Source organism: Carassius gibelio, chromosome B16 (assembly GCF_023724105.1).
Source record: "Carassius gibelio isolate Cgi1373 ecotype wild population from Czech Republic chromosome B16, carGib1.2-hapl.c, whole genome shotgun sequence".
Lineage (NCBI taxonomy): Eukaryota > Metazoa > Chordata > Actinopteri > Cypriniformes > Cyprinidae > Carassius > Carassius gibelio.
Window position 1 is genome coordinate 20,425,315 of NC_068411.1, and position 25,627 is coordinate 20,450,941.

The 25,627-nt window shown below is 36.9% G+C and overlaps 1 protein-coding gene across 6 annotated transcripts in view; it reads left to right on the plus strand.

Moving 5' to 3' along the window:
- Window positions 1-8,027: 8,027 nt before the first annotated feature.
- Window positions 8,028-25,627, plus strand: part of sema6e (sema domain, transmembrane domain (TM), and cytoplasmic domain, (semaphorin) 6E) — a 168,396-nt gene continuing 150,796 nt past the window's right edge. For 4 of the 6 annotated variants that reach the window (XM_052578289.1, XM_052578287.1, XM_052578291.1 and 1 more), the window contains exons 1-2: window positions 8,028-8,240; window positions 25,226-25,327. The gene's annotated coding sequence lies outside the window, so the exon portion shown is untranslated. Of the gene's footprint in view, window positions 8,241-17,172; window positions 17,247-25,225; window positions 25,328-25,627 lie in introns of all 6 variants that reach the window. The other 2 variants (XM_052578290.1, XM_052578288.1) reach the window with 1 other exon arrangement.

Sequence of the window (25,627 nt, forward strand, 5' to 3'; positions counted from 1 at the left end):
AACAGAGACAGCCTCTGATGCCCAGGTCCATGGGCGCACCGGTTCGGCGGTGGTGGAGGAGTGGGAGAGGCTCCTGGTGTGTTATGCATCATCAGACCTCTAACACCCTAATTAATAGCTCTATCCATCCTACTGCTTTGATTTCATTAACACTATGTCACCTCAAGGCCCCAGCAGGGCCCACAGGCGCTCGCTATCCTCACACATATGCGCCCGTCCACCGTCTCCATCCGCTGACCTCCCCCTGCTGTAGAAATGCTCATTATGCAAGGGACTCATTATGTGATTATTAAATACATGGTTACGCATATGCGAATGCAGCTGAATGTTGATTAGATTCAAGAATGATTCTGGTATAATTTGTAGGTAAACCGTGTTATGGGGATTTCAGTCTGAGAGGAAAACAGAAGGCTGCCGTTTTTATAGACATGTGCCATGCGTTGGAGGTACAGTAGCATATGGAAGATTGTTTGATTAATCAATCAAATAACTTCAGACATCCTCTTGAACTGCATTACTTGACTTGAAAGCATGTCCAGAAGGTGTTGACGAGAATTCAGTTCAATTTGCAGATTTATGTTGTGTGTATGATTTAAGGTGGAGGGTGTAATTATTTGGATGTTAAAATACTTTCTATCCTGGTTTAATCAGAAGCCACTGATGATATGAAACTGTGTTTATTTGACAGGAACTGAATGATTTTTGGTTTTGTATATGGTTTTCACACGTGCGGCGTTCATTCTCTCTGCGAAAGGTACAGCACAACCAGTCATATCTAGTTCTCGAGCAAATGACTTTATGGGTCGGTTCTTTCTGTCATTTGAAGATAAAGTGAAGTCGATTCTCGAGTGAATGGCGCTTAAGAGTCGGTTCTTTTTCATGAAGCATACAGTGTGCAGTCTGATTCTTAAAAACATTTTTGTTATACTTGTTGAAAATCACTTCACATCTCGATAGCAATCACTTAGCTAAGTAGTCTAAATTGATATATATGTTATTTATATTGTTGATGGAAGCCATAGGACCATCAAATGTTCGTCCAATCAAAATGTTCGGTCTGAAGATTACAATAGGCTGTCGTGCCTGCCTGTCAAATAAGTATTTGCATACCTGTGTGCACCTTGTTCACACACATATGATCTGTCATCAGCATGTTTCAGTGAGAACGGAAGGCATGATTATTGCAATATTATGCACTTTGTACTGTACTGTTTTCTCACTGGTGAATGAGACAATGAATGAGGTAATGTGACAGCACTGCATTCAATCCTCCACCAACACCATCTCTCATTGAGTGACTGGTTAGTATTCTTCTTGAACCACTGTTGTCACATGGATTATTTAAAAAATGTCCTTACTATCTTTGTGGGCCTTGAACGTAGTAGCATGCATTTATGCAGGGTCAGAAAGACCATGGATTTCTTCAAAAATATCTACATTTTTGTCTCATAGATGAATAAAGGTGTTATGGGTTTGGAATGAAATGAGGGTTAGTACTTAATGACATTTTTTTTTTTTTTGGGGTGAGCTCTCCTTTCTTTTCTTTTCCTTTCCTGAGCTAAAGACTAAAATGAGCCTCCTGGTTGTCAATTTGTAGTTAAGTTTTGTCAATGGTATTTATAAAAAATAAAGGAATTAATGATATGTACAAATTGATTTTGCCGTGTTACACTTTTTTTTTATGTATTCCTCCAAATTAAAAGAGTCATTATTGGATCCATTAAGAAATTAGAATTGTTAAATTCTTTATGTTTCCCTAGTTTTGGGTAGGACTATCTGGTCTAAAAACATCATTACTGTTTTTTTTTTTTTTTTTATATATTCGGAGAAACAAGAGTATTATTTTGGCAGGAAAGACCGCTCTGCCCGTGTCAGCTCAGGAATAGGGTAGCTACTCAGAGACCCACAGGCAGAATAGCCCTGACCCTTTATGCCCTCATGTCTTCCAAAAATGCTCCTTTATTATCATTTATGTGCCCCAGGATTTATGTGCCCTGACAGAGACAGAGACGCACAGATTCAAAATACCATAATTGTTTTAACTCACTTAAATTAGACAATAACGTGTGGTTCTTCCTAGAACAAAACGATGTCCATGTTACCGAAAACTGCATTCGGATAACAAATCATTGCAGATGCCGGAAAATGCCAATGCTGTTTAGTCAAATGAAGAAGATAAGCTTTGAGGAGCTCATAGAGGATGAAATTTAATTTTGACATTGAGAGATGAGGGGATTTCAGATTTGGTCCACCAAACTGCTCTTTAGGGTCAACTCATTTTCTTCAGCTATAGGCCGAGCAGGATGTGAACATAATACATGTGCAGAGCACGTAATTTAATTCCATACATCTTAACAGAGAGCTGAAGGTGACAAAACACACTTGTTGATACGTTTTGTTGTTTACTGTCAATTTTAACGCAGCACAATGGCTCACACATCTGTTTCAGGCTCAGGCCATACTGGCAGACTTCCTTCATCATAATCAAAGAGATAACAGACAGAATTTGGATGTTTATGATTGCTTAATAGTTTAAAACGTGCTAGCTATTCGTCAAACAACTGCCGTACTTGACAGAATAATTGGTTCAGCTAAGTCAAAGAGGCACATCTTCGCAAGTTTCGGATCCTACTAGGAGAGTGATTTTCCACGTGGAGCTGGCTGCAGAATTGATGTTTTATGAATTGTGGAGGGGTTGGAAGTAACAGCATGGGAGCAGAATTGACTTGCAGATGGCAAGGAGCCAGATGCACCCCATTGGATGATTGACAACTTCATACTAGACCGTTGCTCTCCACTGATGCTCTCAGAGCTTTTGGAACCAAGGACATACAACTGTCAACCGAAAAAAAAAAAAGTCATTTTTACAATCTTATACCCCAAAGCTATCTAGATTTATCCAGGTGAATAACACAAAATCAAGTAAAGGTACCAATAAATAAATACATGTAAAAATGTGGCAGAAAATTTAGTAATTAAGTGTTTGCATATTCAGCAATTTCTAATTTAATTTTGTACTCAATTCAAGTGGGTAGAAATTAAAGCGCTAACATAAAAAAAATATGTGATTGTTTGTTAAATATACTGAGTCCTCAAATGTTTTAATTTACATTTTTAGTATGTACACTGAAAACAAAATTATTTGATTTGATTTGATTAAAACTGAACCGAGCCAGGGGTAATGTCTATTTTTTTTTTTTACCTTAGACAATATAGGATATTCTTGTTAATAGAAATTCTAGCATGATAATGACTGCCAAAGACAGGCACGCTGCCTCACACACCACAATTTCAGTGTACTCACATTTTTATTATGCAAAACTGAAAGAACTATAATTATTGAAGCACAGCTAAACTGAGCAGTTGCACTGATGAAACATCTGCCAGCTCAGTCTGAATGTCAGTGAAATAGAACAAGACGGAAACACCCAGGTCATACAGAACTAAAAAAGAAAAAAAAAGTTTCGAGATGGAAAAATGAGGGTGCTGACATTTTTCAACTCATTGCATGAAATCCTCTTGTCTCAGATGCCCTTGAGTGTCTTCACTCCCCTGAAGACATAAGAGATGCACAAGAGATCACCGACTGCTGAATGTTTCATATTCTACCTACCTGTGTGTTCATTGCACATCTATTTTTAGACTGTTCCTTGTGTGGTTTTACTTATTAGTATAAGCTTGGTCTGACTATCTTAATCATGGATCTTGTCAGGAACTAACTTTATTTCTTCCTAGCAGATGCTTTCTATGTAAAGCATGCTCATTTAATTCCAGTAAAATAAAGTCGAAGGTGCTGACAACAATACACCACGATGTAAGAATGCAACTGTTGCACTGCATTAAATGATTACAACCAAATGTATTTCAGTAAAGTAGTTTTTAATGTCCTCGTCTGCTAAACAGAGCAAGGAATTAATGGGGATTGAACTGGGATTAGAATTTAGAGAGTGAGTTTCTTGCACTGAGATGAATGTGTTGAAGTTGACATGATAGTTAGTAATATGTTTTGTCTAGTCGATGCGGATTAAGGTGTGCTTGCTAATGTCATTTATGGATTTCTTCGATATTTTGGGATGTACTTTAGGTGTCTAGTTATTTAAAATGCTCCTATCATGAGGAATCACATTTTGCTTGATCTTTTGAGATCAAAGGGTTCACTGTGAACACATACTGTAACTTTCAGAACACAGAACTTCCTTGTCAGTGAAAAGGCATTTACTGAAAGCTGAGAAAATGGCTCTGTATTTTCAGAACGTTTTGATGTCAGAAGATAGATTTGAAAACATGCAAATCCATTGGAACACATGGCCAGCCACATGTTAGCGCCAAATGTCTGTCCAGTCAGGGTGAGGTAGCAGGAGGAAGTAAGATATATTCCGAATCTGATAAGAGTTTAATGAGGGAAGTCTGTCAAACCTTGTGCTTTTAACTGTGGCACCTGCCACTCTTCATATCCTTCTGAAGAATCCCGAAAGAATTCCCTGAAGTTTATTTTAACAGTGTCCCTCTTCATTTCCAACTGATATTAACAATTTGAGCAACCACTTATTTTACACAGAATGGTTTTACATTATAGAGTATATAAAATACTTCATAAAGAGTTTATAAAACTTTTACTCAAAAACAAATAAAAACTGTCATCATTTATTCACCCTCATGTAGATTCAAACCTGAAACAAAAACGTATTTTTCTTCTTCTTCTTTTCTTCTTCTTCTTTTCTTCTTCTTCTTATTTTCTTCTTCTTCTTCTTCTTCTTCTTCTTCTTCTTAATCTGTTGTTTTGCAAAACAGACAAAAACCATTATTAAATTCTTCAAAATATCTGCTTTTGTGTTTCATTCCCTCAGATTTGTAAAAACATGAAGAGAAATAAACAATAAAATAATTTCAATTTTTGGTTGAACTTTTCCTTAGTGTTGTTATTATTAACTAAAACTAAATATGTTGTGTTCATTACCTGAGAAAAAGCTTAAATAAAGTGATTTGTTTTTAAATAAAATTAATATAATATAAATATAAGATGAGAAACAAATGTTATGAAATAAAAATAAGAATGTTGCCTTGGCAACTAACTTTAATAAAAATAAGTTGAAGTTGAAGAACTTAAATTACTCACACTAAAATTTTTATATTTAACTAAATATTTGAGAAAAGTAAAAAAAAAAAAAAAAAAAGACAACCTTTTTTTAATTAGGAAAAATGTATAAACATAATAAAATGATACTAAAAACTATAAATTACAAATGACACTAATCCGTTTTAAGACACAGTGACAATAATGTGGCCTGATTTATTGACTTAAAGGTCTGAGGGAGGTAGAAAAATGGTCATAAAAACTAAATTACGACTCCAAAAAAGACTACTAACATCATAAGTGGACCTTGGGGGGAAAACAAGTAGTGAAAAATGTATAATATCACAGCTTTAAATCTTAACTGTGTTCAAGTTTTTATGAGATTAATGTGGAAATGCACTGCTGCGGTAACATTGGAGATACAGTAACTGTGCAGTGTAGATGCTTCAAAGACACCTTTAATGTTCTGATCAAGGCACTATGTTCATATTCTCAACAGTTGCTGTGTTTGTTTCCAGGAACAGAGCCTTCTGGATCACAAACCACATGATTTGATCTAAAGATGATGACAGCAACAGGATGTGTAGCCAGCATGTCTGTGTATGTTTGTGTGCTTGAGTATAAACACAGTGTGGGTAAGTCATATGATAGACCACATAGCACTCTGAGGTTTGTGTCCATGTTGTTAATGATAGTGAAGAGTGAATGTTAGAAGGAATGTTAACACGTTAAAGGTCCAGCGCCATTTAATGCCTTAGATGCTATAGTTCGTTTACACTGAGAGAAGTAAATCAGGCTGATTTCCATACCAATACATCTTCAGTTTGTTTGTATTGGAAATGATTCATTGAGAAGATCTAATTTATGTATGCTCGTGGCATTTCTTTCAAATATTCTCAATAAATGTTTGAGCATGAAATATTACAGTATGAAAAATGTCTTTGAGCCAGACAGTATAAATCTGAATTCAAATCAGATTCTATCCTATATTGGTATTCAAGAGCTTTTGTTTTGATGGTCCATGACACACTCTGAATTAGATAAAGGCGAGACGCGAGGATCAAAAGAAACAGAAACAATTAAAAGAGAAGCTTTATAAATAATAGTCTTGCATTGACAGCTCTCTGACCACGATGGCTGGTTGAGAGGAAGAGAAACGGAAAACACGTTAAAGATTTTGTCAACATCCATTACAGAAGAGTGAGCAGTCAGAGGATATAGCAGAGCTTTATCCACTGTGAATGAATTTGGATCTCTTTCTTTTCCAGAGAGCTCACCACAGCACTGGGCTTTTAGCTAACATCCAACTGCCAAAGGAAATTACAGATAAATCTGTCTGTAAATATGCCAAACCAACCAAAAACCATGAAAAGTCCATGAGTCCATGAAAAGCATGACAAAGCAAAACACAATGATAATTTCACCATTTGCACTTAAACATTTGAAACACTTTGCCATGCTGGGAATCATTAATGTTCACAGTACTACTCTTCTCCTTTTTGCCTGATCATTTCTATAGGCTTTTCCTGTTGTTATTTATTCATACAGTCAATGCAAGCTTTTTTCTTAAAATGGTCAACAATTAAACACTATGGATTCTAGAGATATAATTGAATGATTGATAGTTACTGTTTCATGTCATTTTTACTTCTTGTGTTACAACAACATGTATATGGAAAGAAAAAATTGTGTTCAACAAAATCACATGGACTTTAGTGTCTGACCACTGCAAAACGCCCAGGTTTTATGGTCCATGGTTAAGCCCTGTTGGAAATCTCCCATCAAGGGAGAGCTGAGCTCTCTAAAAGTGCCCACTGAACCAAGTTGATCTCTTCTCTGCTTCAGTCCAGAGAACCTCTGTGACCAAAACCACACTGTTGAATGTTTTCTCTTAAAAGTATGCTAAAGAAAAGTATAAAGCCAATGAGGGTCAGAAACGAACCAGGGCACAGGTCAAAAATTGCCCAAATATAGTTAATCAAAGACAAGAATGGATATTGTTTCGGTTTTAGGACAACTCTGATGAAAGGTTTTGATCCACTCCAAATGTTGACTACTGTGTGTGTGTGTGTGTGTGTGTGTGTGTGCGTGTGTGTGTGTGTGTGTGTAGTTGTCACATTAATATTTTTTTAACAATTCATAATATTGTATTCTAAGCCAGATCTGTAAAAATGTTTCTAGCAGAGCGTTATACTAGATTTTGTGAATTATTTATTATCTTTGTATGTGAAGTTGATCTGAATTTAATCAGTAACAGCCAATGTTCTATATGTTCTATGCTGAGAATTTATTTAAATTGACTTATTTTAAATATCTCACATAATAGATTGTCAACACAGTGTTTTTTTGTGTGTGTGTGTGTGTGTGTGTGTGTGTGTGTGTGTGTGTGTGTGTGGTTAGAAAAAAAAAACCCTGTAAAAATGAATGCCGGGGAAAATATTAACTCTTAACAAAATGTATAGTATATGTATAGTCAAATTACCGCTTCAGTTAGTTAGCTATGTAGGTCTAAAAATTGTTCTTACGTCTAGTGTTGTATGTTTATATTATTATTATTATGTTGCACCGTGGTCCATTTTCGTTTCACTGTATGTCCATACATGTAGCGGAATAAAAATAAAGCTAAACTTGAACTTGAACTTGAAATGCAAAAAATAATAAATAAATAAATAAATAAATACTATTGGAACAAACTCCTTTTTTTATATAAGGTAACTCTAAATGCAGTTAATTCATACACTATTGGCTCTTTTCTGGCCAGCTGTTTTGGACATGTAATGGACTATTATTCATGTAAATGGATATGCAGTTCAAACAGTTCACGTTTGGGGCGGGGATTATGAGAAACTTTTAAAGAGAACGTCCAAAACACTTCAGCGGATCCTGATTGGGCAAGCGACCCGTCACTCGAAAGCCAGGGGCGTGGTTTAGGAGCGATCTTTCTCAATTAGAGTTTTAGCGCAGGCTTGCTTTTTCATAGGCGTGTGTCCGTGTGTGCCAAAGGGTGCTCCGCTCTTACCAATGCGATTAATGAACCAACTGAGGGAACACTAAACAAACAAGCTGCTTTTCCTTTTCGTCTGTGTTTCAATACGGACGAGCTTCGCGTCTGCAAGGAATCATCCCTCTGCACGAGCACAAAGGAAAATTAAAAAGGGAAGCAAAGGTAAATTAGCTGGTTTTCTTCTTTGTAAGAAGTTTGTTTTTGAATCGTGTCGGTTTATATGATTTGAACTCTGGCCGTGACAGTCAGCGAAGTTTAGATAGGATGGAAACACACTGCGATTTTTGGCACAGTTTGGGGTGGAAAAGCAGGTAGGCTACCGTTTCTGGTCGGTAAATATTGCAGTCAGTGGCGACATGAAGGGAGCTGTTATTGCTACAGACAAAACGGATCTAATCTGATTTACTCGTCATATTCTTAGTTTTGCACCATTTAAGTGTTCTTCAAACATGTATAGGCTGCGCAAAGCACTGGTTTTGGCTCATGGAAATCAAAACCACTGGGTTGTCCACCTAATGCTGTGACATGGGCTAGTTGTTGACAACATAGAGAACACACGTTGGTCATGTTGATGAGAACCACATGATGACACGTGAAGTATTTCCGTTTTCCAGTTTAACCTGAATTGGTTAGATTAGTGTTTGCACGTAAAACACTTATCGTGTCTGCGGTTACAAGCTCTGCGCGAAAGCGTTCAGTTGTTTAGATAATAAGCGCGGTACTTGTCAACTGGACAGTAGAATATAAAGAAGAAGCCGTAAATCCTGGTCCAGAAAGATGGACATGCTGGTTATGGACTGCTGATCGGTGGTTTTATTTGGAGGAGTTTGGCCTTTGGGCAGAGAGTGCAGCGTTCATTCAGCGTGTTGCGCACCTTTACCAGCTGTGTGTCGGCGAATTAATTACGGATATTTACCGTGGTGATGGTGCAGAAATAAAATTAAAAATGTTTTTTTTCACTAAACAATTATGAAAAAAAAAATGGGATGTGCAAGTATATTTGTGTCGTTTTTGACGACAGCTGTGGATAATCCGAAACATCAACAACTGTTATTGTCAAGATTTCATTAGTCGCTGGCTTCAAGCTAGTTATATTCCACTATTCTCGACAGTACAGCAAAGCAGTTTTTCCATTCAGCACACTCCTAACAATTAGACCAATTTAACTAATTTAAAAGTGCAAATCAATACGTAAGATAACCTTCGACTATTTTGTCCGTTAAATAACTACACATTGCTTCGGTAAGACAAGTAGGCAGCCTAAACATAATAAAATAAAGAGAACAAAGAAACGAATTGGGAACAAAGAGTGCTTGACGTTTTCCAGTATCTAACTCTAGAGGGCTTATTAAAGCTAAAGCTTACAGTTATCCAGATGAGAGCAGTAAGGGAGTGATTTTCTTTTTTCCCTGCCAATATTGTTTGAGTAGGCTATTATTAGTGACTGCGGGAGGTTTAGGCTGCGTTTACAGTACAGGACCTGTTTTGACATATTAGATTTTTATTATTATTATCATTCTATCTGTGTATGTTAAAGACCAAGCTGACTACGTCTAATATCTTGGCAAAACCTGCATTTTCACGGCGAAGTGCATTTGACCACGCAGTCGAGTCGAGCGCACAAATACGCGTGAGCGTTTCTAAAGCAGCCGTTTCAGTGATCCTTTTGACATTTTTTTTTTTTTTGGCTACTTTAAGTTGGCTTTGTTAAATAAAGCAAGAAAAACTCATAATAAATACCCATATAGAACCGTTATGCTTTTCATAGCACTGTCATGTTTTTTTAAAGGACAAATTGGCCACAGGAAGGGATTTCCAGGGTCATTTTCATCTATTATGAGTGTGTATTGTTTTGTAACTCTATAAAACGGACTATGTCATCCATTTATGTCCATTACATGGATCAATCAATAGAAATAAATTCTCATTCCGAACAATTATGGCTGTCACCTATCAAATTAGTATCAAATACAAAAGCTTCTGTAATATCTGTACATTTCATAACACGTATGCTTTAGCTTGAGAACGTTACTGGTCCTTTTGTTATAGATCAGTCATTTTTGCCCCAACGTTTTTTTTTTTTTTGTCACTTTCAATGAGATTTTTGCTCCAGATGCCAGATACTGTTTGACCCTGCTTTAGATTTTGTAAAACACTTTTATCCCTGATAAATTTCAACCGTAAGCAAGACTAGAGTAGCTTGAAGGGTTCATCCCTCCGGGTGCAGGAGGTATATTTCTGCCATCTACCCCGAGGTTGTCTGGAATCATCTAAGAGTTATTGAATAATGAATAGCTCACTGAGCTATCATTAGACATTTTCCTGTGGTATTTTCTTTCTTTTTTTTTTTTTAAAAGGTTTGATAACTGTTATTTAATAAGTAGGTTTGGTCCATACTCCATAATTCAACCAGTAAGTAATTCTGAAGTGACCCAAGTAGAATTTTAATGGGTCCCAGTATTATGAATACAGTCAGGGAGTGTGCTGTTTTCCACTTAAATAGCTCTTCTCTTTGCTTTACTTCGCTGATTTTAAGACCATTAGATATTGTTTATATGCTACAATACCCTTGAATATACTGTGCTGGCTTTTGAATTGCTGCAGGTCAATGCTCACTTGTAGGTCTTTGGAAAATGTGTCTGTTCTTCTTCCTTTTGAAAAGCTAATTAAAAATAAAGAGAATTTTTTATCATCATTTACTCACCCTTATTTCATTCCAAAAGCATGCATGATATTTTTTATTCTGCTGAACGTGCAAGAACATCAAAGTACAAACAACATTTGACCCCAATTGACTTTCATCGTATGTACAAAAAAAAAAAAAAAAAAAACAGTTTTTGAACATGTTGTGACGTGAAATTGCCGGAAGCTGCACTTTGCTGGCAGATTGCTTTGGCTGTTTTACCAAGAATAGCTCTCAATCATTTAACTGTCATTTTGGAGCAAAACAATTTGGCAGCCAGATCCTTTTAGAGTGAGCACAGGTAAAGACATCTCTAGTCCTTTAGTTAAAAGCCTGGTTTAAACCCTAATGATCCTCTATAATCATGAACCTGCTCTTCTAGAAAGAGATCTTTGATAGTCAGACATGTACAGGACACAGGAGGCATTTTTCCTTTTAAATTTACCTCTAGTTTTGTCTTGGCCCATCGTGGCTGCCTTGAGGTCAGGTAATGATGCATTTTGCCTGGGTGTAATTCTATTTCCAATTTCCATTGCTGTAGTTTTGCCCCAAATGATGTTACGCTAGCTGTGTGCAGTGGATGGCTGTGCGCTTCTAATGGCTCTTAGGGTAATGAGAGCTAAAATAGCGTCGGTGCAACATTTGGATCAAAGCCATCATCTACTGTTGTTGCCCCCCCCCCCCCCTTTAATCAGACAGGGACAATTTACTTTGGAGACTTCTTATCCTGCCTTAGTTATTCATAGCCATTTTTATGATGGATTGAAACTCTAGAATGGAACAAATGCAAGTCAATTCATTCTCTACATTTAAATGCGGACTAAACAACCACTGTGTACCTGTTCTGGACCGGCTGTGAGACACAATGAATCACTTTCAATTAGTTACTCTGGGGAGTTCATTCTGCACTATAATGGCCCCTCATATTTCATGTTGATTGTTGTAACCCGTAGCAACAGGCGTAGCCAATAGCTGGAAGATGTACCTGGAGAGGAGGGTTACGAGGCTGTTGGGGTGCAATGGAATGAGAGCTGTTGTTCCTGCCTGGCTGCCTTAGTCCAGTGAGGGGTCTCGTACCCCTGGGGAGTGAATTATTACCTGTCAGACCTAGGGCCTCGGCATCATCCATTACGCAGCCCTCTTGCGGGGCAGCCAGCCCCAGCATGGCAGCGCGATCAGTGGGCCTTGGCCTTCAAACCTGGCCTCCTCCTTCTGGGTGGGTACAACTTGTGGCGTTCCAGCTATTATGAGCATCTCCTGAAGTTGCGAGTCCTGGCGTTATATACAAATGCACAAATGCTAAATAGCCCTACAGGTTTAAGATTCCAGCTGAGAGGTTGTGGCATCTCTGCCAGGCCTCCGTAATCTGCTGTAACGAATGGCGTCGTTGTACTAAACACTGTTATCAAATTGTTGGTGGTCGATGATTCTAATGTGTCACACATTCACACTTAAGGTAATTCTGTTGAAATGTTCAGCAGAGTCCAAGTACCAGTTCTATTCTTACTCTAGTCTGAGGCAGGCTGTTATGCCTCCAGGATATTTTTAATGGGGTGGCCAGATTGGGACAGTAAAAATCATGGCACAAAAAAAAAAAAAAAACAGGCTGTAGCATGGCTGAATTTGGTATCTGTCAGCTGTTTGCTTTCACTTAAGACCTAAATTACTGTGTTTATGAGGATACAGTACTTGCAAAGATGGGCATGTACAGGTGTATGTATTTAACTGTTCAAGGCTTCCCTTAGACTTGCTTGTCCGTCAGTGATTCATTGCCCATGTAGTGCTTGGAAAAATTATTATTGCATGCATTTTGGATAAACTTTTAGATTGAGGGGTCCAGTTGTCCAGCAAATGTCTATACAGACATACCATACCCTGTTTAAGGAGTCATTCACTTGTATTGATGTGAAATTAAATAGGCAATGTTCATTTCAGGAGAATTCATTTTAAAAGTTCAAACTGGGAGAAATAATACCTTTTGTATAGGAAACAAATAAATCCTGTAAGACCAGGGGTATGGTGTATAAATGTTCCGTGTATATATGCATAAAATACACATTGAAATGTGTACGCGATTTTCCATGAAAATATCAGAATTTATAAAAAATACATTTGCCATTATTATGTGCAGTATTAGCACAGCATTTATCATCTGTTTTTTTACTAGTAAACACTGTAGCATTACGTGGTTGGAAATTTGCATATGGAAGTTAAATGAAGATGAGGTTATGCATAGGAAAACTAGGTGTTGTTAGCTCCATATTGTATATGATTGCTTTGGGCAAAAGTCACGGTGGGGATGTAGCCATGTATGCAAAATCTTGCTGAATAGGATTTGGACATTTCTTGCAGGTTTTGGTGTATGGTTTTACAATTCTGAAGCTTTTTACGTAAAGCTTCATAGTACATAAGGACCCTGTTTATTTTTTTTCCATTAGAGTCCAGCAAAAAAATATGATCCAGTATTAATAAGATCATATTATTATTTAATATGGAAATTCAGTTTTCATTGAAGCGTAAATTGGTTGGTCCTTGACTTGTCTCAAAATATGTGTAGATACTTTGTGTGTAGATGTTTATTTATTTATTTGAAAATACAGTCTTGATGGTGGTGTAGCTGGGGAAAATGGCCAATTGTTGGAGGTGTCACTAAGAGAAGAGCTAGCGCTGGGCTATAAAGCCTGGGTGAGTAAGCACTGAACCCAGTAAAAAATAAAACGAGTGCTGCAAACTGAGAGAGGACGAGTGTGTATTGGACGTCACTTTGGACGAGCTACAGGCCTCAGCCCTCAGCTCCCTTCTGCCCTTGGACAGCCTGCCTGGCTTCCAGCAGCTTTGTAAGCCATTTTTTGGAAACTTTAACCTCTTGTCAAACATCACGCGCAGAACCACAGCAGCCACAGATGGAGCGAGACAGAGAACTGGCCACTCCTGCAAAGCACGCTGAGATGGAGTGTGTCCAGGCACTACACAAAGACAGAGATATGTTTGCAAATTAAGAGAGATTAAACGCAGAAAAGGCAGATCGCTTGCTGAGTACAACAGCTTTGTTCACTGCAGATGATGTTTCATTCATTTCCATGCTTGTAATGAGTTACATGTAGGTAAGACAAAGTGGATCTGAAAATCCTGATCACTAACAGATGTCTGATGAGGTCCAATGCGGCTTTTTCTGTTGCTTTGATGGCTTTCATGACAAAATAAATATGACAGCGATTTGTGTTTCTCCTGTCAAAAGTTGTTGTTACTTGTGGATATAGGAATTACAGGAATAATATTTTATGTTTTTATTTGTGTTTAATCAATTATAATAATACAAGTGCCTCAATAATACATTTATGAATAAAATTAAATGTTATGGCTGCTAACTGATAAATGGCCACTATAAAAAGCTATTTTTTTGTTCATTTTGTTTTATTTTTCTATGGTATGTAATTAAAAAAATAAAGTGCTAAAATCAATCATCAGTAGTAAATTTAGATGTCAAAACATAATGGATCATAATGAGATTTGTTTAATTAAATAGTCTTTAAATACGTTCAGTGAACATTAGTACAAGTGAGTATGCACATACTTATAAATATAGAAACCAATAAATAAAATGACTATGACCAATATATTGTGCATCCTTCATTGAAAAAAAGTTATAAACCCATATTGATTTTTATTATCTGTCAAAATGTGACCTTATAGATGTAATGAATATCATTATATTTCTTTTGTCAGTTCTGTGAAAACAAATACACCATGTGGATCACGTACTCGTGCACACATTGTGATTCATGAGGAAAGAAGTCATCTTTAAGAATGTAAGGCGGGCTGAGTAATGAGAGCTAAATGGAGACTGAGTGATAACCGTGTGAAATCGCTGAAGTGTGTCATTGTTTTTATTATTTCTTTTTTCTAGCGACTCTTCTTTCCACCTGATTATGGAGTCATGATTACCCGGTCGCCTCATTTGAATATTCAACCATATCCTCAGCCTCCAGATTCTACACAGACACCTTTTTGTACTCGTCACATTGGTATGCTAGAATTCAAAGCTGAGCTCACATCCACAGGCTTTCCTCCCCAAACCGCCATCCGAAAATGTAGCACCCCCCGCCCACCTCGTTCTCCCTCCCCAACCTGCAATGCAAACTGCAGCTCTCCATTTTAATTACTGTTCCCCATACATACAGGATATTGATTCTCACTCCAGGGTGGTGGGCTTGGGGTTGCTCCAGATTGTGCTTTAAATGATCTCTTAATCACTTTATAATGGAACAACTCTTCCTTCTGCATTGATTACCTGCTTGTGCTGGAATTGTTGTGAGCCTTAAACTTTCTAATCTGGTTTTAAACTCTCAGGACTCCTTTATAATATGTTTATTTCCCAGAATGCCTCAGGAAGGATGTAATGTTAACCATTCTTCCTACTTGTGGTGGAAGATAAAGCACTGTTCATACATGGATAATCTGATATAGGTTATTATGGAGCCATTTATGTTGCTTTCATCACCCTCTAATGAATTTAGCGGATGAAATCTGATTTGAAGAGTGAGTGGTTTCCTCCTGGGAATGTGCAAAACTACACATTTTTAAAATCAACTAATCTGTGGGTTGCCTGAACTGGAAGCCCTGGGTAATTAGACTGCTTTCAGGTTCACCTGCTGGATTATTGGATGGGTTTCTTAGGGGGTGTTTACATAAGACTGGTTGTTATGTCCAAAAATCGCTAGACTGAGCATAACGGATGGGAACATTTGTCCAAGAGGGAATTTTATTGCAAACAATACTGCATATCCAGTATTGTATCTAATATTGTGATCTTTTTTGTTTTGTTTGGGGTTAGATATTACTTTGTAACCTTCCCTCATCTAATGCTCATTTAAAATGAATCTAAATAACACTTATATTTTAATGAATTTTAAATGTAATCTTTTGTATATCTCTAAATATATATTTTTATACTGTAATAATAATGGTACTATGTCTAAATTCACTTGTAGCTTTTCTCTCTTACATTATTTAGACTAAACTAATCTGTTGCAGGGTTGCCTGAACTGGAAGCCCTGGGTAATTAGACTGCTTTTCAGGTTCAGGTGCTTTTTACATTATTTAGACTAAATAATGTGTGGAAACTAAATGGTTTGTGTACAATTAATAAATCGACTTATTGGAATCAGTGAGAATTTTTATGTTTTTACTAGTTGATTTCAAAGTAACAGTATATATCACAGTATATTTATTTTTGCTTTAAATCATGTCCTTATGATATAAAAATGAGACATTTCATAATTCTTGTCACCAGTGTCTAGACCAGTAAACGGTCAATGATTAAATAAGAATAAGAAAATAATTACAAGCAATAGGTAATAAAAAACTATAGTACAGCAAATAAGAAATGTTACATTGTATAAAGTAATCAAATGTATAAAAACACTGCATATTCTTGTAAATTTAAATCTATATTTCTTGTTAAAGTTGCAAAAGTGGTTTAGTCAAGAGAGGCCAGAGATTTTCTCTCTTTTGTTGCTTGATTAATATGAATGACAGACAGCAGGAACAGACTGCTGTCACATTAAGAACTACCTGGATCCAATATAATGTCTGTTACATGCGTTTTCTTTCTGAGCTATTTGTGTATTTAACTGTTCAAGGCTTATAAAGCAGCAAATGTAACTCTGTTCAATACTCCAGTGCTCTGAGCTCCCGTCTTCACATACTTTATATAGTGGAATTAGTTCTCTTTCGCTGCTTATTGCTTTTCAACGGCTGATTTTTTTATTTTATTTTTTAACTGCAATGTTTAAAAACACATGTAAACGATAGGTTTTCGTGACCAAGTAGCACAGCAATGTTACATGAGCATGTTACCATGATGGAGACGATGGTCCAAAATCTCTAACCATTGACAAATTTCTACCAGTTAATTGTGCCTACCAGTATATCGGCCAACCCTAATTGGTACATTTCTAAGATAAAACCATAAGCCTCACTAATCGAGTCATCGGTTGTAGATTCTCAGTGTTTGGAATTATTGCTGGATCTGCTGATTATTTCGGAAAAGTTCACAGAGCTCTCAAACTCCCAAAATGGGAGCATGTAAACTCACTGAAGAGATGCAAACATCAAGCAAGACCGCAGACAAACAAAAGCAGAGCTAAATCATTTATTCTCAGGTGTTCAGCATTATTGACAGCCTCTAAGCAAGAAAAAAGACCTTTTATATATGTGTTTTATATTATTGGCATGACGGTGACCTTTAAGAGTCTCTGAGTGTTTCAGGTTTGTTTGTTTTGTTTTGCTCTAACTTTTATAGGCAGCCATAAAGAGCATCTGAAATGCGCTCATCGGACTTAGTGCTGGATAAATGACTTGTCTGCCTCACTGCATGTTTTTAAAATGAAAATTTTTATGTCTCTAAAGAGTGAAACGGAGCAGGAAATTACAGCCCGAAGATAAGGAGATTCTTCCTCTCACAGAGGCCATGGAATCCCAAGGTAGTGCAACACCACCCGTCACTCAACCTGGACTAACTGCAGAAGTCAAAATTTATTTTGTGTGTGTGTCGGAGCCGGCGGTATTACTAAAACATTGAATCTTGGTATAAGTAATTGTAGATATGATTTTAAAGATATATTTGTATTAAATATTAATGTGTATACAATGGCCTTGAAAATCTGCATGGAAAATGCATGAATGTCTTTGCACTATGAAAAAATGCACATTATAAACCAGTCACAACATAACTTTTAAAATGTAAAAATAACTTCAAAACCACGTTCACATAGATTTAGCTGGGAATTATAAAACAACTGATAAATCACCTTGGGACCAGCGGATTTAAAGTAATCGCAAGAAAAATAGTTCTGAGAAAAGCATGATGAAAGTTAATTCTGGGAAAGGCATGATATTGGAAAAGCTGATATTTTATTTTTAATACATTGAAATTTTCAGTAGTATTTAAAAATACAGAGTATTTTTGTTTTACTGGGAATTCTAAGAAAAATAACAAGGTTTATAATAAACAAACATGCCTGGTTTTGGATATTCCAGTGAAATGTTATTAATGAAACCGCTCTCATTTTGTTTGATTCATTTGGAACTTGATGGATGCAAACCAAAAGATAAGATTATTCGTAAGAAATCAAGTCTGGCATTCATCCAAAAATGGCTTGATATTTGAACAGTAAATCTATCATTTAAAAATAGCTAACCACTGCCATATGCCTTAAAGGGACAGTTAACACAAAAATGTATTTTGTCATCGTTTACTCACTCTCATTCCAAACCTATTTGAGTTTCTTTCTTATGTAGAAGATAAAAGAAGATATTTTGAAGAATGCTGACTCAAACAGTTGATGGCCCCCATTGACTTCCATAGTATTTGTTTCCTTTCTGTGGAAGTCAATGGGAACCAAGAAATGTTTGGTTCTTTAAATATCTTTTATGTTCAACATAGGAAAGAAACTCTTACAGGTTTGGAACAACATGAGGGTGATCAAAATAAAAAATTTTGGGTGACTTTAATAAAACTCCATGTCTTGACATATAAATAATGTCAACCAGTGGTACCTGCTGATAGCTCTGCAAGTATATTTACTCTTGCACCGTATACACCATCATGCCATCCGGTCTGTGTTTGTAATTTATCCTCAGGTGTGTTTTAGCATGAACTTTATAGTGTATATTTAGCGTGACCACTGGTGCCATTTTCGAATCCTTCCGATTTCCAATCCCCTATAAATAGAAAGTCTAGTATGACCTTTGTAGATACTACCAAGGCATTCTTGTGCAGTTCTCAGAAAGAGACTGATCTGAAGGTTTAAAGCTCCGTATCTGCGTTGTACGTCTGAGCCAATTTCAGTGAGCGTGTGCAGATAACCTGGGTTTGGTTTGGACCCTGTCGAGTTACAGATTAGAAACAGACGTCCCTCTTGCACTATTTCTGCAAACGCTCTTTTAGAGACCGGGTTTATTTTTAGGCCTGGCTGTGGACATGGGGGCCAGAATTGAGACTTGAGGAAGGGGTATAGAATAACCCCCCTGGCTCTCAGCCAGAGTGCTCGCTAATAACCACCTCACATTCCTCAAGTATGTCCCAACGCCTGTTAACCATATGATGACTCATCTGTGCATGTGGGAAGGGAAATGCATGTGTACATCACAGTCTTTTTTGGTATTTTATCCTTTCAAGCTATTTGTGATTATAACAGGTACCAGCAAATATCTCTCTCCCACAGACACGCACACACACACATTTCTGGTGTAGTGCTTCCAGGCTGCTTCATTTGATCTCAGTTTATTGCTTTCTCACATTATCTGCGTGTTGGCCTGCAGCTCATCCCTGCGGAGCAATCTCTGATGTATGAAAAACAACTCTCCATAAACACATTTCAACCACAGAGACTGATATTACCCCTAATGTATCTCTCACTACAGGCATAAACCTAGATTGTCTCTCCTCCGTCTCTCTCTCTCAAACTCTCTCTCACTCTCCAGTCCCTTGTGTCATCATATAGTGATCACAGTGGATATTACTGGGGGGCGTTCAAGACTCCATGAAATAATCAAGTCTGCCCCCCATCCCACTCAAACCTCCCTCTAGACAGGACCCCTAAAAATATCTCCGGTGTATCTCATCATCATATACTAACAGTAACTGGACTTCTTCCCCAGTGTGTGTCACATCGAATATATGAGCTTGAATATAGGGTGAAAAAATAGGCTTACAAATGTATTAGTTGGCTTTTGAGGTCTTTTTTTTTTATTTGATTCGTGAAGCCCTCTTTCACAGCAATATTCCTCCCTTCCAATTCACTGAATGGATACTATATATGGCTGCATGATTTGGTCAACAAATAAAATATTTTTGAGGATTTTTGAAAATAATGAAATTTTTTTGCATTTATATCTTATTTGCTAAAGTAACTTTTTTTAAATAAAAAGTCTAATTAATAATAGCAGTATTAGCATTAAGTAAAATTTAATTAAAATTTAAATAGCAGTATAATTATTTTTTTCAACATCTTGACTCAAGGATTCTATATACGAGTAAAAAATGATAAAGTAAATTAGATATATTGTATTTAAAAAAAAAAAGTGATAATATATTGAATATAGAGATTTTATTGGTAATGTTTGTTGTAAATTCTTCACTTGCACATCATTTCATCTGAGATATTGCTGTCATTTCTTCCTTTTCTGTGACCCAGTGTTGTTATTTATTTGTATAAATTTGTAAATGTCAGAATGCACATTATAAGCACATTAATGCACATCAACTCCCATTATAAGGCACATTTATAAGCAAATTGTAGTTTGTGTGGAGCATTCAGCTCCGAGACCGCTGTAACAGGAGATCCTTTATGTGATTTTATTCTATGTAACTGTACAGCCCTAAATACTGTAGGTAGCATAATATATTTGTAAGAATTTGAAAAAAATAATTTGGAATTGCTATATCTCTGCTTTGGAGGTCACAACATGGGCAAGACCTTTTAGACAGATACTTTACCTTTTGTGCCCTGTTAATTAACTGCTGGCTGAAGCATACAGTACGTGTCCATTCAAAGTGTCCCTCAAAGCTCACAGTTAACCATAGCGCTCAGCGATACAGCAATGCTGCTTTCAGATTTAGATGATTATTATTTTTTTCCGTTCTTTCTCAATTAGCATGATAATAGCGTGTAGATAGACGGGAAGAGCTAATCTCATTCCTCTGTGACGATCGACAGCTTATTATCACACAGAATGCGCCATCAGTTAAACTAACATGCTGAACCGCTCTATAAATCTCTCATATCACACACCACCAGCAGATGGGAAGGGGACAATGGCAGATTGTACTTCACTTTAATAATATTGTGTTTCTTTAGCAGAATCGCTTCCACCGCTATTATTCTGTCGTAAGTCTCCTGGTGGGTCTTATATAAAATAAGAAGAGCGAGATAAAGACCGAGGCAGTGCGTGTATAGTGATTTTAGGTTAGCAGCTGAAGGAATATGTTCATCTCTGCTGAAATTGAAGGTGGCATATTTGCCACCCAGATTGCATCGGACCACCCAGTAGTGTTTTAAGTGGAAATACTTTTAAAAACATTTGCCCCTTTTTAGACAAGCTCTACATATTCCCCTTGACGCTGTCCGACTGGGTCGAAAGGTCAAGGGTTAAGCAGGAGCAGTGTGTCCTGAAAACCAAAGCCATTGATTTTTCTTCCAGAGGGAAGTTGAAGGTGGAAGATGCCCAGGGTCCACTCGTTTCACTCTAAGAGGAAAGAAGAGGGGGATATGGTGGTCTGGCATCAACTGGGCTGAAACTGAATCCTGACCTACATCTCTGCTTTTTTTAGTAAACGGAAACTACTTCTGCCAAGTAATTCCTGGCAAAAGGTGGTAAAGGTCTAAAAAAGTGTTCTGAATCATCAATGGATGGGATGTTTGACTGTTTTGAGATTTGAACCTTTTGCTCTGGAGAAGATCCGCGATCGTCTCACTAAAGTTTCTTAAGACAAGTATAGGGATGCATGATATAGGCAGTTATCCATAGAGAAGTTATTTTTAGTTTATCAGCATTGGTTGATAATGGATATTTTATTGTTCATCTTTATTTCTACATTTTTACCTTTGTCGTTTTCATAGTCTTTATAAACAGTAATGTATTACCGCTTAAATGTAATATTTAGCAAATCTCAAAATTAATATCCATTTTCGTTTTGTACATTTGTAATGTTTTAAAATGCAAGTTTATTTGTAGCATGTAGCACTGATTTTTAGTGTTTAATTGTTTTCATTTATTTAGACAAAATTTCAGTAAGCAAGTAGTCTCAGCATTAGACACACAACCCTCTAGTAGAGTGTTGTGTGTGTGTGTGTGTGTGTGTGTGTGTGTGTGTGTTTCCCTGTGATGTGTGTTTTGGTGAGATGATGTCCATGCATTGTTTATCTTTAGTAATACTCCCCAGTGATCATCTCTCTCCAGAGATTTATCTGGGATGATGAGACCTCGCGCCTCAGGCACTCTGACTTAATCAAACTCCAACAGCTCAGCGAATCACGTGTTCCTTTTAGGAACTTCCCTCGGCTTGGGCGAAACTCAGTTTGTGCGGTTTGGAAGGATTTGGTTTGTGTCTTTAAATAGATGCTATAAGGCGAAGCCAAAAGTGAGCATTTGCAGTGAAATGCAAAGTTAAATGTATGCTGTATTTATTAGAGGGTGATTTAAAATAAGCAGCGATACTTGAGTACAGAGCTGTAAAAGTTTTCAAATAAGACTAAGCCAAACTAGAGTAATAAAATCTCTCTCTCCAGTTAATCTAAGCGCACAGATGCTGGAACGCTGCCTATGGCTCACTCAGATTTGTTTTGTTGTAAACGTTTCCAGCATGTTCCTTTTTTTTCTAATTTTTTTTCTCTCTCTCTCTCTTTCAGATATAAATTTAGACTTGGGTGAGATTCTTTTTGAATGACCACATGCCCATTTTAAAAAGCTTATAGGTAAAAGTTTCAAAGCAGATTGAGTTCTGAAAAATGGCCGATTGCAATTGCACGTGTTTGGTTTATGTAAAAGTCATTTGGATAATGTAACATGTGTTTCTATAGCTCAGTTAGTAGAGCATTGCGTTATCAAGGGCAAGGTTGGGGGTTCGATTCCCTGGGGACACATGATAGGTTAAAATTGATATCCTGAATGCACTGTAAGTCGCTTTGGATAAAAGCGTCTGCTAAATGCATACATTTAATTTTAATATTGCTGTTTTTCTTTTTAAACGGAACTTCAATTGTATACTAAAGTCCATGGTGGTACAAGACTCATGTTTGTTTCTACTGCATTTTACCATGGAAAAAAAAAACATTGGTCTTGTCTCAAAATGGACTAACGGCTCTGGCTGAACTCCTAAAAAACATCACGAAACCTCTAAATATACTCCTATTGATGCACTTAAGTTGTTTTTCTATGATTCTATTCAATGCGCTCCTGGCTGAAGTAATGTAAAAAGTATCACCATCATGGACACTTTGACTTTGAAACCTGGGGTTTTTTAGATGAAGGTGTTGGAAAAAGTACAGAATGGATGGTTTAGCTGTTAGCCCTTTCCTCCCTGACAGCCTCGGCATGAACTCTGAGGAGTGAAGGGTGACCAGCTGGCCAGGGTTCTTATCAGTGTTTGTGCTTTAAAAGCCTTTGAGGAATGTTGGCAGAATGCCACTCTTATTCTGCTCGCTGCAGACCATGGGTTTACAAGGACTGTGCTTGGAGAAACATTCTTGTGTTGAAATGCTGATCTAAGATCAGGTTTCTTGGTCCTCAGCACTGGTTAAGCTGTACAGACTTTATTTTATTTTATTTTTTTGCATCGATCCAGACATGGTGTACTTTGTGGTACTGACTCCGAAGGTGCAGAGTTCATTGTACTTGAATATATGATGCTTTAAAAAAAAAAAAGCTAATGAAGACAAATATTAACAGGATGTTAACAAAATAGTTCACTCAAAAAATGAAGGTTTCCATACAAAAACTGTTCATAGTGACCTCCTCTTGCAAAAACTGAGAAGAAAAGCACCATAAAAGTCCATAAAACATGTGAATAATGTTCCAGGTCTTTTAAAGTCATACAAAAATTTTGTGTGCAATTAAAAATTTTTTGTAACAATCTTCAATAATCCCTTCCAGTGTGTTGTTAACCACCGTGAATGATTGAATGGATTGAGTGGAATCAGTTGTGTTCCTGAATTAATTGTTTTGTTCGATTTATTGAAAGGGTTAGTATAGTGGAAAGAACTGGCTCAGAAGTGTGATTCATGAACTAATGAAATTGATCCGTTTCTTAAAAACTAACTTGGTGATTTGGTTCCAGTGAATTATTGAGTTTGTGAATAACATTCTAAATGTATGTCTGTTCCTCACAAAATGACTTGAAGACTTGAAATATAGCACACAAGTTCATTGACAACTTTTTAAAGACTATTTTATCCATAACAGACTCACTATCAAGACCCGTGTGAAGATTCTTCAAAAATATCTCAATTTTTTTATGTTCCACAGAAAAAAGTAAACAGCATATGGGTTTGGAACGGCATGAGAGGGAGTAAATAATGGCAGAATTTAGATTTTTGAGCAAACTACCAATTTTAATGCCAGATTTTATCTTGGATTTTCCACACTGAGCTTTGGATTTCACCCAAAACCAGTCTTTTGCTTTGAGAAGCTTTGAGCGTAAATGTAGAGAATATTTCTGTCCGGCACTGACCAGGTGATTCTGGTCTTCTGACTTTCACTTTAAATAGAACAACGACTGACAAAATGCTTTCTAAATATTGAATGTTTGTATAATTTCCACTTTCACACATTCAGGTCGTTCATTATTACTTGAGCTATATGAAAGCCATTTAACAAAAGTAGGTAGTGCAGAATTCGTCGAATTAAGAGGCTGCTCTGCATGAGCATAACTAATTCACATTGCCCTGAAGGGGATTTGCAAGTTTAAGATCATTTTGCAATATTAAACATGGCTGTTATTAGATCAATTTCTCTTTTTTTGTAATTCATATTACTCTCTGGTGATACAGGCAGCTGGAGTTCTGCATTTCCTCGGTGTCTGCAGACTGTCTTTATGCAAAGCAAACTGGGCCGAGAGACAGACCGAGAATAAGGTGCATGGAGCGAAAGCGAGAGTGACATGGAGGGAGATAAAGAGAGACAGACGGACTGACCAAGAGAATAAGGAAATGCAGCGGAGACAGGCGGTGAGACGGGAGATTTGTGAAGACTCTGGTGCTGTCAGTAAGGAGCTGGCTTGAGCTAGTGTCTCATTCTCACGCGGCAGATTGGAAGAGCAGATTGCGCTCTGAGATGCCCTGAGATTTGGGCAGCTTCCGATGAGGGATTTGTAGAGATTTGGTTAGAAATCTGCCTATAATGAATGTTAAGTGAAAAGCGCCTTCATCATCTTCTCAGCGAAGACATTGTTTTCTCTGAGCACTTGTTCTGTTAGTTTTGGCTCTGTGTCTAAGTGTCACAGTCCTGAGATGACAGTCTATAGCTTCATTGACTAGTATGTGCAGATCACACAAACAGACGTTTATGAATGAAAACGCCTCATTTGTTTGTCTGTGGAGACAATAGATGAGAAGATGTTCTTCAGGCGCAACAGACTTTCTTGCATTTTTTGGTGTTTTCTATGGCTGTCATGTTTTCTTAACGTTTTGGCCCCCCATTGCTAATTTCAGGTAACTAAAGATTTTTTCACATTCTTCCCAGACTATACTGGTTCTATAATCAGCGGTAAATCTTCGTCATGAATAAAAATGTAAAAAACCTTTACTGAGCCCAAACATGCAAAACTAGTAAATTTTAGGAGTAAACTTTATTATTATTATTATTATTATTATTATTATTATTATTATTATTATCATTTATTATTATTGCAAAAAGTGTTTTGGTAAGCTCAAGTTTTATAAATATTTGTCTTTGTTCTTAGGTCTGCTGTGGAATGTCACAACTTACTTAAGGGGTCCAACACTTTACCCTCAGCTTAATCACCTGACTGCAGTCCTGCTGTCTCATTGGATCATCTTTGGAGGTAAGAATCTATGGCATGAAGTTTGTTGAACTGATCGAAGTCACTTGAACGGTTTGTTCTGTTTTCTCCTCACGTCCTGCTCTTTTGTTGAAATTTGCTTGGCGAAGTAGGGTTGAGCCCATCTGAAGGACAATGACTTGATTTGACAGAAAATTGAAATATCATCCAACTTCATTATTTTGGCTGGACTATTCACCCGAGGCTGTCGCGTGGGGGACAACGTCTGTCAATTTTCCGAAGACTACAAATATAATTTAAAAGAAACATCTGACAGTCTGTTAGACAATCTGTTTAAATCAA